The sequence below is a fragment of the Trichechus manatus genome, unplaced genomic scaffold (genome assembly GCF_000243295.1).
Source record: "Trichechus manatus latirostris isolate Lorelei unplaced genomic scaffold, TriManLat1.0 scaffold00295, whole genome shotgun sequence".
NCBI lineage: Eukaryota > Metazoa > Chordata > Mammalia > Sirenia > Trichechidae > Trichechus > Trichechus manatus.
The window spans coordinates 496513-510667 of record NW_004444231.1 but is presented as its reverse complement, the minus strand read 5'-3'; the positions used below and the strand labels follow the sequence as shown (position 1 = coordinate 510667).

The following is a 14155-nucleotide window of genomic DNA, read 5'->3' as shown; positions in this document are numbered from 1 at the left end:
AAAAAAAAAAAAAAAAAAAGAGGGAGAGAAAACAGTCTACATCCTACTTTGGTGAGTAGTACCCAGGGTCTTAAAAGCTTATAGGAGGTCATCTAAGATACCTCGTTGGTCCCACCCCATTTGGAGCAAGGGAGAATGAAGAAAACCAAAGACACAAGGGAAAGATTAGTCTAAAGGACTAATGGACCACAAATACCATAGCCTCCACAGGACTGATTCCAGCACAACTAGATGGTGCCCAGCTACCACCACCGACTGCTCTGACAGGGATCACAATAGAGGGCTCCAGATAGAGGTGGAGAAAAATGTAGAACAAAATTGAAACTCACAAAAAAAGACCAGACTTACTGGTCTGACAGAGACTGGAGAATCCCCGAGAGTATGGCTCATGGACACCCTTTTAATTCAGTACACAATTTGCTCCTGAGGTTCACCCTTCAATCAAAGATTAGACAGGTCCATAAAACAAAATGAGACTAAATGGGCTCATCAGCCCAGGGGCAAGGACGAGAAGGCACGAGGGGTCAGGAAAGGTGGTGGGAACGTAAGGTCGAGAAGGGGAGAGTGTTGACATGTCGTGGGGTTGGTAACCAATGTCACAAAACAATATGCATATTAATTGTTTATTGAGAAACTAATTTGCTCTGTAAACTTCATCTAAAGTACAGTAAAAAAATCTTACTATACGTGAATAATCAATCAAATATAGACTGCATGGATCCAATGTTTATGTGTTCGATCGACTTAACATATCATGCTCACAGCTACTGCTTCATGTCTTCTTTACTACTGATGGCATAAATATATTGAAGCAAAAAATGAAAAAATAAAAGGCAAGAAATAGTTTCAGAACTTTTTTGAGGAATACGTAAATTAATTGAGATTTTATTTTTGAGGTTACAAAAGAATGTATGTAAGGAGCATAAAATCACCTCATTTAAAACTCTGGTTGAACAAATCAACAATTATTTACACACAGAACATTAGCTTTTGTTGCCCAGAGTTATTTCTAATAACGATTTTGATGTTATAATTAAAAAAGTAGAAAAACTTGATTTCACTATTTCCTACCTCTCTTTCTCTTGAACCAGTTTAAAAGCCATTTATACTGGCTTCCAAATATATTAGGTCTATTCACTGACTACTCAAATTCCAAAAGAAATAAAGTAGTAATGTTATAAATTTTAAAATCAACATATAGCAAACATATTGACTTAAAATATATAGTTCTTTATGGATTAGTTTTCTAGATGTTTGAAATGACACCTATACTTTTATCCTTCACTTTATTTTGTGAGACATATTTCTTGGAATCAATTCCTTTGTAAATTATTGTACTTGCTAGCAAGATAAAAAATATATTTGTCATATTTTCTATCCAAATTTTTGTGTTAGCACCATGTTATTGAAATGCCAAAATGCCCTAGGTTTGTACTCTTCTTGCTTTATTTTGTATATATTCACTGTGCCAGCTTTTTCTTATGTTCAGAAATACCAAAAAGTATTGAAGAATTCTCCTTAGTACTTAATTTTCTTTTCTTTTCTTTTTTTTAACAGGAACATTTACCTTTGTGTGTGTTAGACTCCATTAGAAAACATGACGTAGGACAAATCACTAAAGCGGCACATGTCTTTCCCCAGTCACTGACTATGGAATACTTCCCTCTGTAATAAAACGGAGACATTATTTTTCACTCCAAGGATTGTTGCTGGAGATCATGATCTTGGGTGTTTATTGGTTCTGAGCCCCCAGTACCTGTTGAGAGAAGTCTGACTTTGAATGAGGCAGTGGGGAAATAATCCACATTTGACAAACCTCTGATGAAAGTTCTGAGGCACAGCTTTCCCTGAGTTTTATGACTTTTATGAGGAGACTCCCCTGTTGGTCTCCTCCAGCCATCAGGACACTTAGCTCTTAGCTCTTAGAGACTCTTTGCTCCCTGAGATGATATTTCTGGGTCTCTGAAATAACGAGAACATCCTCCTCTCTTAGGACACTCAGGAGCTGCTTCAAGGATAAGATCTGCCTCTAGGGGAAAGGCCCAGGATCAATGAAAACTACAGGATGTTTTCTTTCGACGACCCTCAATCCAGAATCCCAGTCTAGTGGCTCCGGCACTAGGTTGGAGGTCCAGAGCTCTCTTGTGTACACCTGGTCTCCTTGAGGGGAGGATGGGGAGGGTTAAGGTTTGGTTTGAGTCTCCGTGAGTCCAGGGTCTGGTCTTACTCATTTCACTAGCTCTTACCAGCATATTTGCTGCCTGCTAGCTGACCGATCACAGACAAGTCAATGAACCATTCTAAGCTTCAGTTTCTTCATCTGTAAGTAGGATTAATAACTTTACTCTCTTCATGATTTAGGTAAAATAATGCATATAAAGTCATCAGCAAAGTTCATGACACATAGTAAGTGCTCAACACATGTTAGCTTCTATTTTATCCCTAAAATAAAGTTTAACATCCTTTCATATTCTCTGATTAATTCCCACAAAATCAGCTATTATTACAGAACAATAAACATCTTTTCATTTCAGATAAACATGATACATGCTTACAAATCAATTATAAAAGATAAACATCTCAACTGAAATTGGTCAAAAGGTAGGGATTTAACCTTTTTTTTAAAAGAGGTATAAACATGGTCTCAAATAAATAAAGTAAAACTAACAACAATAAAACAAGAGAAACCTCAGAGTCTAAAAAATGGCACAAAGTTGGCAAATCTACCTTTATTCCTTTCTTCTTACTGGCTTTCTTGCTTGTAACATAAGGAGGCTATTCGTGTTTCTATGTTGGGTGAGGTAGGCACCCTTGTATACAAATCTAAAAAGTTACCGTAGAAGGCAGGTTGGCAAAGGTACCAGTATACCAGAAGATATAAAAATGGTTAAAATCTTTCACTTAGTAATTTCACTGCTGCATACATGGTCAACACATTTGCAAAAAGGAATCTAAACATAATTGATCATCTCAGTGTTAATATAAAAAAGGAATTATATATACATATATTCAACATTAAAAGGTCAATAAATTATGCTAAATTCCATTCAATGAAATAGAATGAAGTCACTAAAATCAATTTAGAAGGATAAAACATGATATGGGAATTGCTTGTGAAATAATAGCAGGGAAAAGGTAATGTAAAAAACTGCATTTGCCGTATAATTCTAATATTTCAGAATTATTTTTATTTGCGTAATATAGCTTTTTAATGCAAAAAACATATATATACACTGAGTCATAGTAGGTGACTGTGGATTTTTTCTTTGTAATTTTTTTGTGTTTTCTACAAAGAGGTTTCTTTCCTTTTTTTTAAACTGTACTTCAGGTGAAGGCTTACAGAACAAATAGTTTCTCATGAAACAGTAATACACGTGTTGTTTTATGACATTGGTTAACAACCCTACAACATATCAACCCTCTAACTTCTCAACCTCTTTTTTTTTGGTGAAAATACACACAGCCAAAGATACACCATTTCAAAAATTTCTAGATGCACAGTTCAGTGACATTGACTACGCTCTTCGAGTTGTGCTGTTATTCTCACTTAAGATGAAGGCTTACAGAATAAAATAGTTTCACATTTAACAGTTACTACAAATGTTGCCCTATGACAATGGTTAACAATCTCACAACACATCAACAATATCCTTACTCAACCTTGGGTTCCCTATCACCAGCTTCCTTCTCCCCTTCTGCTTTCTGGCCCTTGTCACTGGACTCCTGTACCTCGTTAGTCTCATTTGGTTTTATGGGGCTGTCCACTCCCAGGCTGAACGGTGAACCTCGGAGGTAACTTCACCACTGAGCTAAAAGGGTGTCTGGGGGCCATACTCTCGGGGTTTCTCCAGTCTCCTTTAGGCCAGTAAATCTGGTCTTTTTTTTGTGAGTTAGAATTATGCTCTACATCCTTCTCCAGCTTTGTCCAGAACCCTCTGTTGTGATCCTGGACAGAGCAGTCAGTGGTGGTAGCCGGGCACCATCTAGCTGTACTGAACTCAGTCTGGTGGAGGCCTTGGTAGCTGTGGACTATTAGTCCTTTGGACTAATCTTTTCCTTGTATCCTGTTCTCAAAGAGGTTTCTTTTTAACAAAAAACAAAATACAATGAAACAACAACAAAATAAAGAGCTTGACAAACACAAATCAAAACCTGGACCCAAACAAAAGACCCCATAGCCCTTTCATACTCTCTGTTATAAGTTATAATATATGTCTAATTAGGCCAATTGTAGGAGTGATCCACTCTATTAAAAATCATAGAATAGATGGCTTTGTAAATTTAATAAATTAAATTATCTCCACCTCAATTTTAAAAGAGGACATGGTTTCAGGAAATCAGCTTCATGTCTACATTCTCCACCTATAACAGAGGAGGCTCGATCCTCATCTTTTAGTGCTTCTCCTGTCAGGGTCCCTCCTGGCCCTGCTGCTCAGAATCCTAAGGAGCATGAGGAGAAATATGGGTCCAGACCCAGCACCTGCCACTCTGAAATGGCCATAGGACTGGCCTGCCTGGCACTATGGGACCTGACCCCAGCCTCTGTCTCCATCCTGAAGCTTCTCAGCCTGCTCTTCAGCCTCCACTTCCCAGCATCCTCCTTGCCCCACACCCCTGTCCCACCTAACCCACCTGACCGGCTCCATGCAGACAGCCCTTATCCAGGCTGAGGCCCTGCCCACCTGCCATCCAGGCCCCTTCCCAGATTATCCTGCACGTCTGGGGTCATTATTTCTAACTCAGCAGAAACAGAGGCAGGAGATGGGCAATTCAACCACCTGGGGTGGAGACTCACATATGAAGCAGTGGTGACACAAGCTCCCACCCCTTCCCTACCTGAGCCCTTCCTCCTCCAGATCACAACTCCAGCCACCAGAGCTTCAACTACCACAGCTCCGAGGAGAACTAGGCTGCAACGATTCCCATGATGGGGATAGTGGGCTGAGGAGGTAGTTCTGGGAAGAGAAGGAAAGGTGAGGGGTTCTGACCTTAAGGCCTCAGCCCCAACCCTGCTGGAGGTGCCCAAAAGGGCCCTGCTTTTCCTGAGAAGAGGCTCCACCCTCGTACCCCTCTTTATGCCATCTCAGGGTGAGGGGCTCTGGCAACCCGTCACGCTGCACAGGGCGTGTGAATCTCTGCCCTTCTCCAGAGGGCACCACCATGGCCATCCACCTTCTGGAAGGTCCCGTTCCCTAAAGGACTGGTCTCCACAAGCTGTGTCCTGGGTCATGTCCTCCCGGTCCCACTGCTAGGTCAGTGTGATCCCCTGCAGGGTAGAAGCCCAGGGCCCAGCACCTCAGCGTGACCTCTTGGTGAGAGATGGGGTGATGGGTCATGTGTGTTGATGGTGAATCCGTGAAAGAGAGTCAAAGAGAATTCAGACTATTTGATTTTCTTCCCATTATCCATTAAAGAGAGGCACATTTAACCACCATGGGAATGGACAGGACAGTTGTGGAGGGAAAATGAGAACATCAAATATTAGCTTCATCCACAGGAATCTGTACGGAAATGCTATTTTAAAGCAGGTTCTGGCCCACTCATGTTGGAGGCTTCAGGTGTTAGTGGCAGGAAGGGTGGCTTTTGGTCCCATCACAAGTAAAGGCAGGGTCAGGAGAGCAGCAGGCCTGGGACAGAGATTTAGGGCAAAGTCTGAGAGAAACAAACCCCGACGGAGCTTGATCTCTGTCTTAGTCATCTACTGCTGCTGTAACAGAAATACCACAAGTGGATGGCTTTAACAAAGAGAAATTTATTTTCTCGCAGTCTAGTAGGCTAGAAGTCCAAATTCAGGGCATCAGCTCCAGGGGAAGACTTTGTCGGCTCTGGAGGAAAGTCCTTGACATCAGTCTTCCCTTGATCTGGGAAAATCTCAGCTCAGGAACCTCAGGTCCAAAGGACATGCTCTGCTCACAGCGCTGCTTTCTTGGTGGTATGAGGTCTCCAACTCTCTGTTCGCTTCGCTTTCCTTTTATCTTCTGTAAGATAAAAGGTGATGCAGGCCACACTCCAGGGAAACTCCGTTTACATTGGATCAGGAATGTGACCTTATTAAGGGTGTTACAATACCACCCTAATCCACTTTAACATAATCTAATCTTGCCTCATTAACCACAGACAGAGATTAAGATTTACAACACATAGAAAAATTGCAATCACAAAATGGGTGACAACCACACAATAGCGGGAATCATGGCCTAGCCAAATTGACACTCATATTTTTGGGAGATACAGTTCAAGCCATGACAATCTCCAAAGCCGGATTCCTAAGAAACTGCTGTTCAGTTATTTCTCTTGACCGCCCCCCATCCCCGTTTTCCCACCCAAAGCTTCACGGTCCCTAAATGTCCCGGAAAGCCCTGGGCAGGGTAAAGGATCAGATATCCAGATGCTAAGCCTCCCCATTAGAACCCCATAAACTTTGGGGGGATTGTCAGATGGGTCCCATCCTCTCTCTCCTCCTTTGGGACAGCACCGAGGGACACAGCCACCACCTGGGAGAGGTCCAAGGAGGTTGTCCGCGCCCTCGCTCCCTTCACGCAGCAGCGTCTCCTCTGGTTCTCCAGGGATCTGTGGAGAAGATTCCACGCACCTGGCCTCCAGGGGGGCCTGGAAGCTCCGCCGCCCCGGCCGCCTGTCCCTCCTCTGTCCTGCCACCCTCCTGGAGCACTGGTCCCCGTCAGGAAATGGGAATCCGCCGGTGGCCAGCGGAGCACTGACATCGCGCAGGAGGCTCGAATTTCTGCCCCATCCCCGGCAGCTGGCCACGCCCCTGCGGTTGAGATCGCTGTCTGCTCGCCTTCTCCTCCTTAAGACAGTCATTGGCCCAAGCAGGTGTCAGCACGGCTCTAATTTAAACTGAAACGAAGTACAAACACTGGGGGCTCTCCCTAGGTGTGGGGGTCCGACGGATGTCAGGGACTATCTGGTGGAGGTCGTCCACAGAGACAAACTGCGCGTCGTCCGCGTAGGCGACTTCAGTGGACCTCAGTCTCACGAGAGACTTGGCCTGATCTTCCACCCAGGCTGCGCTCCGTGTGGTCCCTGGGCAGGTTCCCCTAGTGTGTCCGTGTGTGCACGTGTGTGTATGTGTGTGCGCGCGCGCGCGAATGGGGAGGAGGAGAAAAGAAAATGGGGTGGGGGGAAGGGGGAAGGAAGGTGTGGAAGGGGAAGGAACGGATAAATCCAAAGGGGATGGGGTCCCACGTCCCCAACAAGGACGATCCTCTCTTCCTCCCTCCCAAGAGGTAGTTACTCTCCCGACCCCACGTCACCCACCAGGACCTCTGAGAGGTGCAGGAGGAGGGTTCGGGTCACCGCAATTCGGCGCCTAAGCACCCACGGAGTCAGGGGAGAGCGTTGGCTCTCTTTTGGCTCCTTCGTGCAAGGAAACTTCCTCTAACTCTGATGGACTCCTCTAGAACCGGATACGCGATGAAAATCGACATTGGAGAGTGTCATCGGTTTGCAGGCAGAATAACCCTGAAAGACATTGCAAAAGAAAAGTGAAACTTATGAAAAAACCCTACCTCGATGACTCCCGTGTGCTCGTTTGCACTATGCCACGCCCACACCCCCTTTGTCGTCTTCCGAATCCCAGACACGGCCCTCAGTGCTGAGATCCTGAAATCCAAACCTAGAGACGCTGGGAACCTTTCCTCAGCCTCCTCCTCTGCCACAGGATACTCTTGCCCACTGTCTCCCCAAGTGCTGGCTTACACACGCAGACACACACACAGCGTGTTGGTTAAGGTTGTGTGTCAGTTTGGCTGGGCCATGAGTCTCAGTGGTTTGGCAGTTATGTAATAATGTAGTTTGAGAGTTATGTAATGGTGTAGTCAGCCTCTATGTGATCTGATGTGATCGGCAAATCAGTTGTAAGGGGGAGTTTCCTGGCGGGTGGTGATCTGCATCCAATATGTATATGGACTTTCTAGTAAAGCTTGCTCACATCCTGCATCCAGCTCGTCATCATCTGACCTCCAGTTCTTGGGACTTGAGCCAGTGGCCTGCCATATTGCCCGCCAATCTTAGGATTCTGCAGCCTCCACAGCTTGTGAGCCAGCAGCCTGCCATCTGACCTGCATATCTGCAGCTACGTGGGTCGGGAGAAACCTCCAGCCTGATACTTGACCCAAAGACTTGGGATTTGCCAGCCTCTACAACTGTGAGCCATTTTCCTTGAGATAAATCTCTCTCTATATATACATACATATATATTTCACTGGTTTTACTTCTCTAGAGAACCAGACAGAGAGAGGGAGAGAGAGAGACAGAGAGAACTTGCTTGACTCTCAGTCCACTCTTCTTCCTTTTCTAGAATCTTGCTCCCTGAGCTGGACGCTTCTCTTCTCACTCTCTTACTTTAGGCTTCTCCCCCAGAGTCTTCTTCCCCATAGGCTTCTAGAAAGAAACTTATCCCACAGATCTCAATGACAGACAATGGAAACCGTCAAGGACAGGAAACTGGTGACTGAAGGCTTCAGATAGGGGTTCACTTACAGGCAGTTTTGTTTCATTATCTTTTTTTGTTTGTTTGTTTCATTATTTTCCATTTTGATAATTACACACCCCAAAGAGTCCGGAGTCCAAGGCAGAGAAGGGTTTTGGCTACTTCTCACAAATAAAACTAACCTTCAGCTGGCTTTACAAAGCAGGTAGTGTTACTGGATTCACTTCATCTAAGAATAACGTTTGTGTGACTATGGGGTTGAAGCAAACTATAATTATCCTTATAGCATACCCATGAATTAATCTATGTAGATCACAGACAGATCAAAATAGAGAGTGTCTCAGGAAACACAATGTATTCACATGCTTTAATAAGTAGTGTATACAAATATTAACCAACATATGTTTTGTTACCTATATTAGAAATATTAAAAAAGTCCCAACCAGTTGCCATGCTTTGTCTTTAGAGATATGTTTTTATAACAACTTTGTTATTGTTGTTAAATGCCATGGAGTCGGTGCCAGAGCTCCGCAGTCTGCTTTTGGTGTGTAGTGTGATCAGATTGATTAGCACTAGAGGGCCCAGGGTTCAGTCCTTGTTCTTTTTTCTTCTACAGCTAATCACTCTTTGGAGGTCTCATCCATTCTCAAGGCTTTAAATACCATTTATGTGGTGTCACCTCCCACATTTATTTCTCTAATCAAGATTTCTACTAATATCCAGACCGGTATATCCAACTGTCAACCTGACAACCTCACCTGCATTTCTAATAGACATCTCAGACTCAGTATTTCTTAAACTACATCCCTCTTCAATATGCTCCTTCCAGAGTCTTCCCCATCTCCACTGACTCGATTTGCAAGTCCAAAATATTTAGTGTCCTCATTGACTCTTCTCTTTCTTGTACCTCAGATTCAATCCATTAGAACATCTTGTAAAATCCATTTAAAAAATATAGCCAGAATCCAATCACTTCCCACAATTTTCATTGCTCACACTCAGGCAAAGCAATCAACATCTTGAATACTGTCCTAAATTCCTACTGTTTTCCTACTGTCTCGCTCACCCCTCACCTTTCAATTCTATTCTCAGACAGCCTCCACAGTGATCCTTTTAAAAGAGAAGTCGACCATCTCTCTCTTTTGCTCAAAACTGTTTTGTAATATCCCATCTCACCCAGAGTAAAAGTCAAAACTTTTCCAATATCCTCAGTCCCTACATGGTCTGGTAGCACCTCTGACATCATCTCAATGACCCTGCTGCAGCCACACTGGCCTCCTTGCTGCTCCCAAGACACAGACACAGCTCTGCCGTGGTGTAGCTGCACTGGATGTTCCACCGCCTGGAAAGATTATCCCAGACATCCTCATGGCTAATTCCTTCATGTCCTTCAAATCTTTCCTCAAAAGTCACCTTCTCAACGAGGCCCGCCCTGCCCACCCGAGTTCAAACAGCTGTCTTCCGTCTCCCCACATACTCACACTCTGGGTCACCTTCTCCACAGCACTTAACATCTTCTTACGTGAACACTTTTCTTACTTACTATCTGTGGTAGGCTAAAAATGATCACCAAAGATGTCCACGTTCTAATCCTTGGAACCTGTGAATATCTTACATTCTATGCAAAAGGGACTTTTGAAGATGTGGTTTAGTTTAGGATTTGAGATTAGGTGATTATCCTGGATTATGTGGGTGGCCCCAATGACGTAATCACAAAGATCTTTATAAGAGGGAGGCAGGAAGGCCAAAGTTAGAGAAGAAGACGTAAGGATGGAATCAGGTGTCAGAAAAGAGATTCTAAGCTGCTGGCTTTGCAAAAGGAAGGAGGGGCCAAGAACCAAGGAAGGTAGGCAGGCTCTGGAAGATGGACAAGGCAAGAAAACGGATTCTCCCCTAGAGCTTCCAGATGGAACACAGCCCTGTGGGCCTAGTTTAAACTTCTGGCCTCCCGAATGATAAGAGAATAAATCTGTGTTATTTTTAAGTCACTAAGTTTGTGGTGATTTGTTATAGCAACAAGGAAATTAATACATTATGCTTCTAACCTATGGTGTATCTCTCTCTGCTCAAACATATGCTCCACAGGTTGGCTTTTTTTTTTTTTGGTGTCTATGGGTGTTTATTTCAGGAACTTAGGACAACTATGTAAATGAGGACAAAGCCATGGGTTGGAGACTGTAAAAGCCAATGAACTTTTATCTATTTCATGTCTATAGTCTGCCATCTTAACTCAGACTACTTGCTTTGTGTTATTGTTGTTGTCGTAAGTGCCTTTGAGTCAGTTCTGACTCATAACGACCTTGTGTACAACAGGATGAAACACTGCCTGGTCCTGCGCCATCCCCACAGTCTTTGTTATGCTTTAGCCCAAATGCTGCAGCTACTGTGTCAACCCATCTTGTTGAAGGTCTTGCTCTTTACACTGACCCTCTACTTTACCAAGCATGACGTCCTTCTCCAGGGACTGATTCCTCCTGACATGTCCAAAGTATGTGAGACGAAGTCTTACCATCCTTGCTTCTAAGGCGCATTCTGCCTTTACTTTGTCCAGGACAGATTTGTTCGTTCTTTTGGCAGTTCATGGTATATTCAATATTCTTCACCAACACCATAATTCAAAGGCGTCAATTCTTCTTAGGCCTCCCTTATTCATTGCCCAGCTTTTGTATGCATATGAGGTGATTGAAAACACCATGGCTTGGGTCGGGCGTCACTTAATCCTTAAAATGACATCTGTCATAGATAGAATTGTGTCCCCCAAAAGTATCTGTCAACTTGGCTAGGTCATGATTCCCGGTATTGTATGATTGTCTTCCATTTTGTCATCTGATGTGATTTCCCTATGTGTTGTAAATCCTATCACTATGATGTAACGAGATGGATTAGTGGCAGTTATATTGATGAGGTCTACAAGATTAGACAGTGTCTTAAGCCAATCTCTTTTGAGATATAAAAGAGAGAAGTGAACAGAGAGACATGGGGACCTCATACCACCAAGAAAGCTGCGCCAGGAGCAGAGCACGTCCTTTGGACCTGAGATTCCTGCGCTGAGATGCTCCCAGACCAAGGGAAGACTGATGACAAGGAACTTCCTCCAGAGCTGACAGAGAAAGAAATCCTTCCTCTGGAGCCTGCGCCCTGAATTTGGACTTCTAGCCTACTGGACTGTGAGAGAATAAACTTCTCTTTGTTAAAGCCAGCCACTTGTGGTATTTCTGTTATAGAAGCACTAGATGACTAAGACAACATCTTTGCTTTTTAACACTTTAAAGAGGTGTTTTGCAGCAGATTTGCCCGGTGCAATACATCGTTTGGTTTCTTGACTGCTGCTTTCATGGGTGTTGATTATGGATCCAAGTAAGATGAAATCCTGACAACTTCAGTCTTTCTTCATTTATCATGATATTGCTTATTGGTTCAGTTGTGAGGATTTTTGTTTTCTTTATGTTGAGGTGTAATCCATATTGAAGGTTGTGATCTTTGCTCTTAATCAGTAAGTGCTTCAAGTCCTCTTCACTTTCAGCAAGCAAGGTTGTGTCATCTGCATAACGCAGATTGTTAATGAGTCTTCCTTCAACCCTGATGCTGTGTTCTTTTTTTAAATCTTGTTTAGGTGAAAGTTTACAGCTCAAGTTAATTTCTCATACAAAAATTTATACATATATGGTTATGTGACCCTAGTTGCAATTCCTATAATGTGACAGCCCACTACCCCTTTCCACCCACGTTTCCCATGTCCATTCAATCAGCTCCTATCTTTTTCTGTCGTTTCATCCTGCCTCTGGACAACAGCTGCCCATTTAGTCTCGTGTGTCTACTTGGACTAAGAAACACACTCTTTACTAGTGTTATTTTAGGTTTTATAGTCTGGTCTAATCTTTGTCTGAAGAGGTGACTTCGGGAATGGTTTTAGTTCTGGGTTAATAGAGAGCCTGGGAGCCATGTCTTCTGGGGTTCATCTAGTCTCAGTCAGACCATTAAGTCTGGTTTTTTTACTAGAATTTGAGTTCTGCACCCCACTTTTCTCCTGCTCTGTCAGGGACTCTCTGTTGTGTTCCCTGTCAGGGAGGTCACTGGTGGTAGCTGGGCACCATCTAGTTCTTCTGGTCTCAAGCTGATGGAGTCTCTGGTTTATGTGGCCCTTTTTGTCTCTTGGGCTGATATTTTCCGTGTGTCTTTGATGTTCTTCATTCTTCTTTGCTCCAGGTAGGTTGGGACCAATTGATGCATCTTAGATGGTTGCTTGTTAGCTTTTAAGACCCCAGACGCTACTCACCAAAGTGGGATGCAGAACATTTTCATAACAAACTTTGTTATGCCAATTGACTTAGATGTCCCATGAAAGCATGGTCCCCAGGCTCCTGCCCCTGCTAGTATGTCCCTCAAAGTGTTTGGTTGTGTTCAGGAAACTTCTTAGCTTTTGGTTTAGTCCAGTTGTGCTGACTTCCCCTACAGTGTGTGCTGCCCTTCCCTTCACCTAAGATAATTCTTGTCTACTATCTAGTTAGTGAATTCCCCCTCCCTCCCTCCCCACCCTCGTAGCCGTCAAAGAATGTTTTCTTCTGTGTTTAAACCTTTTCTTGAGTTTTTATAGTAGTGGACTCATACAATATTTGTCCTTTCACTCAGCATAATGTCTTCCAGATTCATCCATGTAGTGAGATGTTTCATGGAGTCATCATTGTTCTTAGTTTTGTAGTATTCCATTGTGTGTATATACCATAATTTTTTTATCCATTTGTCTGTTGATGGGCACCTAGGTTGTTTCCATCTTTTTGCTATTGTGGACAGTACTGCAATGAACACGGGGGAGCATATATCTATTCCTGTGACGGCTCTTATTTCTCTAGAATATATTCCAAGGAGTGGGATTGGTGGATCATATGGTACTTCTATTTCTAGCTTTTTAAGCTGGCGCCAAATTGTTTTCCAAAGTGGTTGTACCATTTTATGTTCCCACCAACAGTGTATAAGTGTTCCAGTCTCTCCACAATTTCTCCAGCATTGATTATTTTGTGTTTTTTGGATTAATGCTGGCCTTGTTGGGGTGAGAAGGTATCTCACTGTGGTTTTGATTTGCATTTCTCTAATGGCTAATGATTGTGTGCATTTCCTCATGTAGCTGGTAGCCTCCTGAATGTCTTCTTTGGTGAAGTGCCTCTTCATATTCTTTGCCCATTTTTAAACTGGGTTATTTGTCTTTTTGTTGTTGAGGTTTTGCACTATCTTGCAGATTTTAGAGATTAGACCCTGATCGGATATGTTGTAGCCAAATTTTTTTCCCAGTCTTTTTACTCTTTTGGTGAAGTCTTTTGATGAGCATAAGTGTTTGATTTTTAGGAGCTCCCATTTATCTTGTTTCTCTTCTGGTGTTTGTGCATTGTTACTTATAGTTTGTATTCTGTTTGTGCCATGTATTAAGGCTCCTAGCGTTGTCCATATTTTTTCTTCCATCATCTTTATCCTTTTAGATTTTAGATTGATCCATTTTGAGTTATTTTTTTACATGGTGTGAGGTATGGGTCTTGTTTCATTTTTTTGCAGATGGATATCCAGTTATGCCAGCACCATTTGTTAAAGAGACTGTCTTTTCCCCATTTAATGGATTTTGGGTCTTTGTCAAATATCAGCTGCTCATAGGTGGGTGAGTTTACTTTTGGATTCTCAATCCTGTTCCACTGGTCCATGTATCTGTTGTTGTAC

At 43.1% G+C, this 14155-nt stretch overlaps 1 long non-coding RNA gene across 1 annotated transcript; it reads right to left on the bottom strand.

The window, feature by feature from the left end:
* Positions 1-5927: 5927 nt before the first annotated feature.
* Positions 5928-7414, bottom strand: LOC111819183 (uncharacterized). The gene is made up of 3 exons (XR_002822935.1): positions 7279-7414; positions 6593-6808; positions 5928-5978 (listed from the first exon to the last, which is right to left on the bottom strand). It is a non-coding gene; the product is annotated as an uncharacterized LOC111819183 (long non-coding RNA).
* Positions 7415-14155: the final 6741 nt, after the last annotated feature.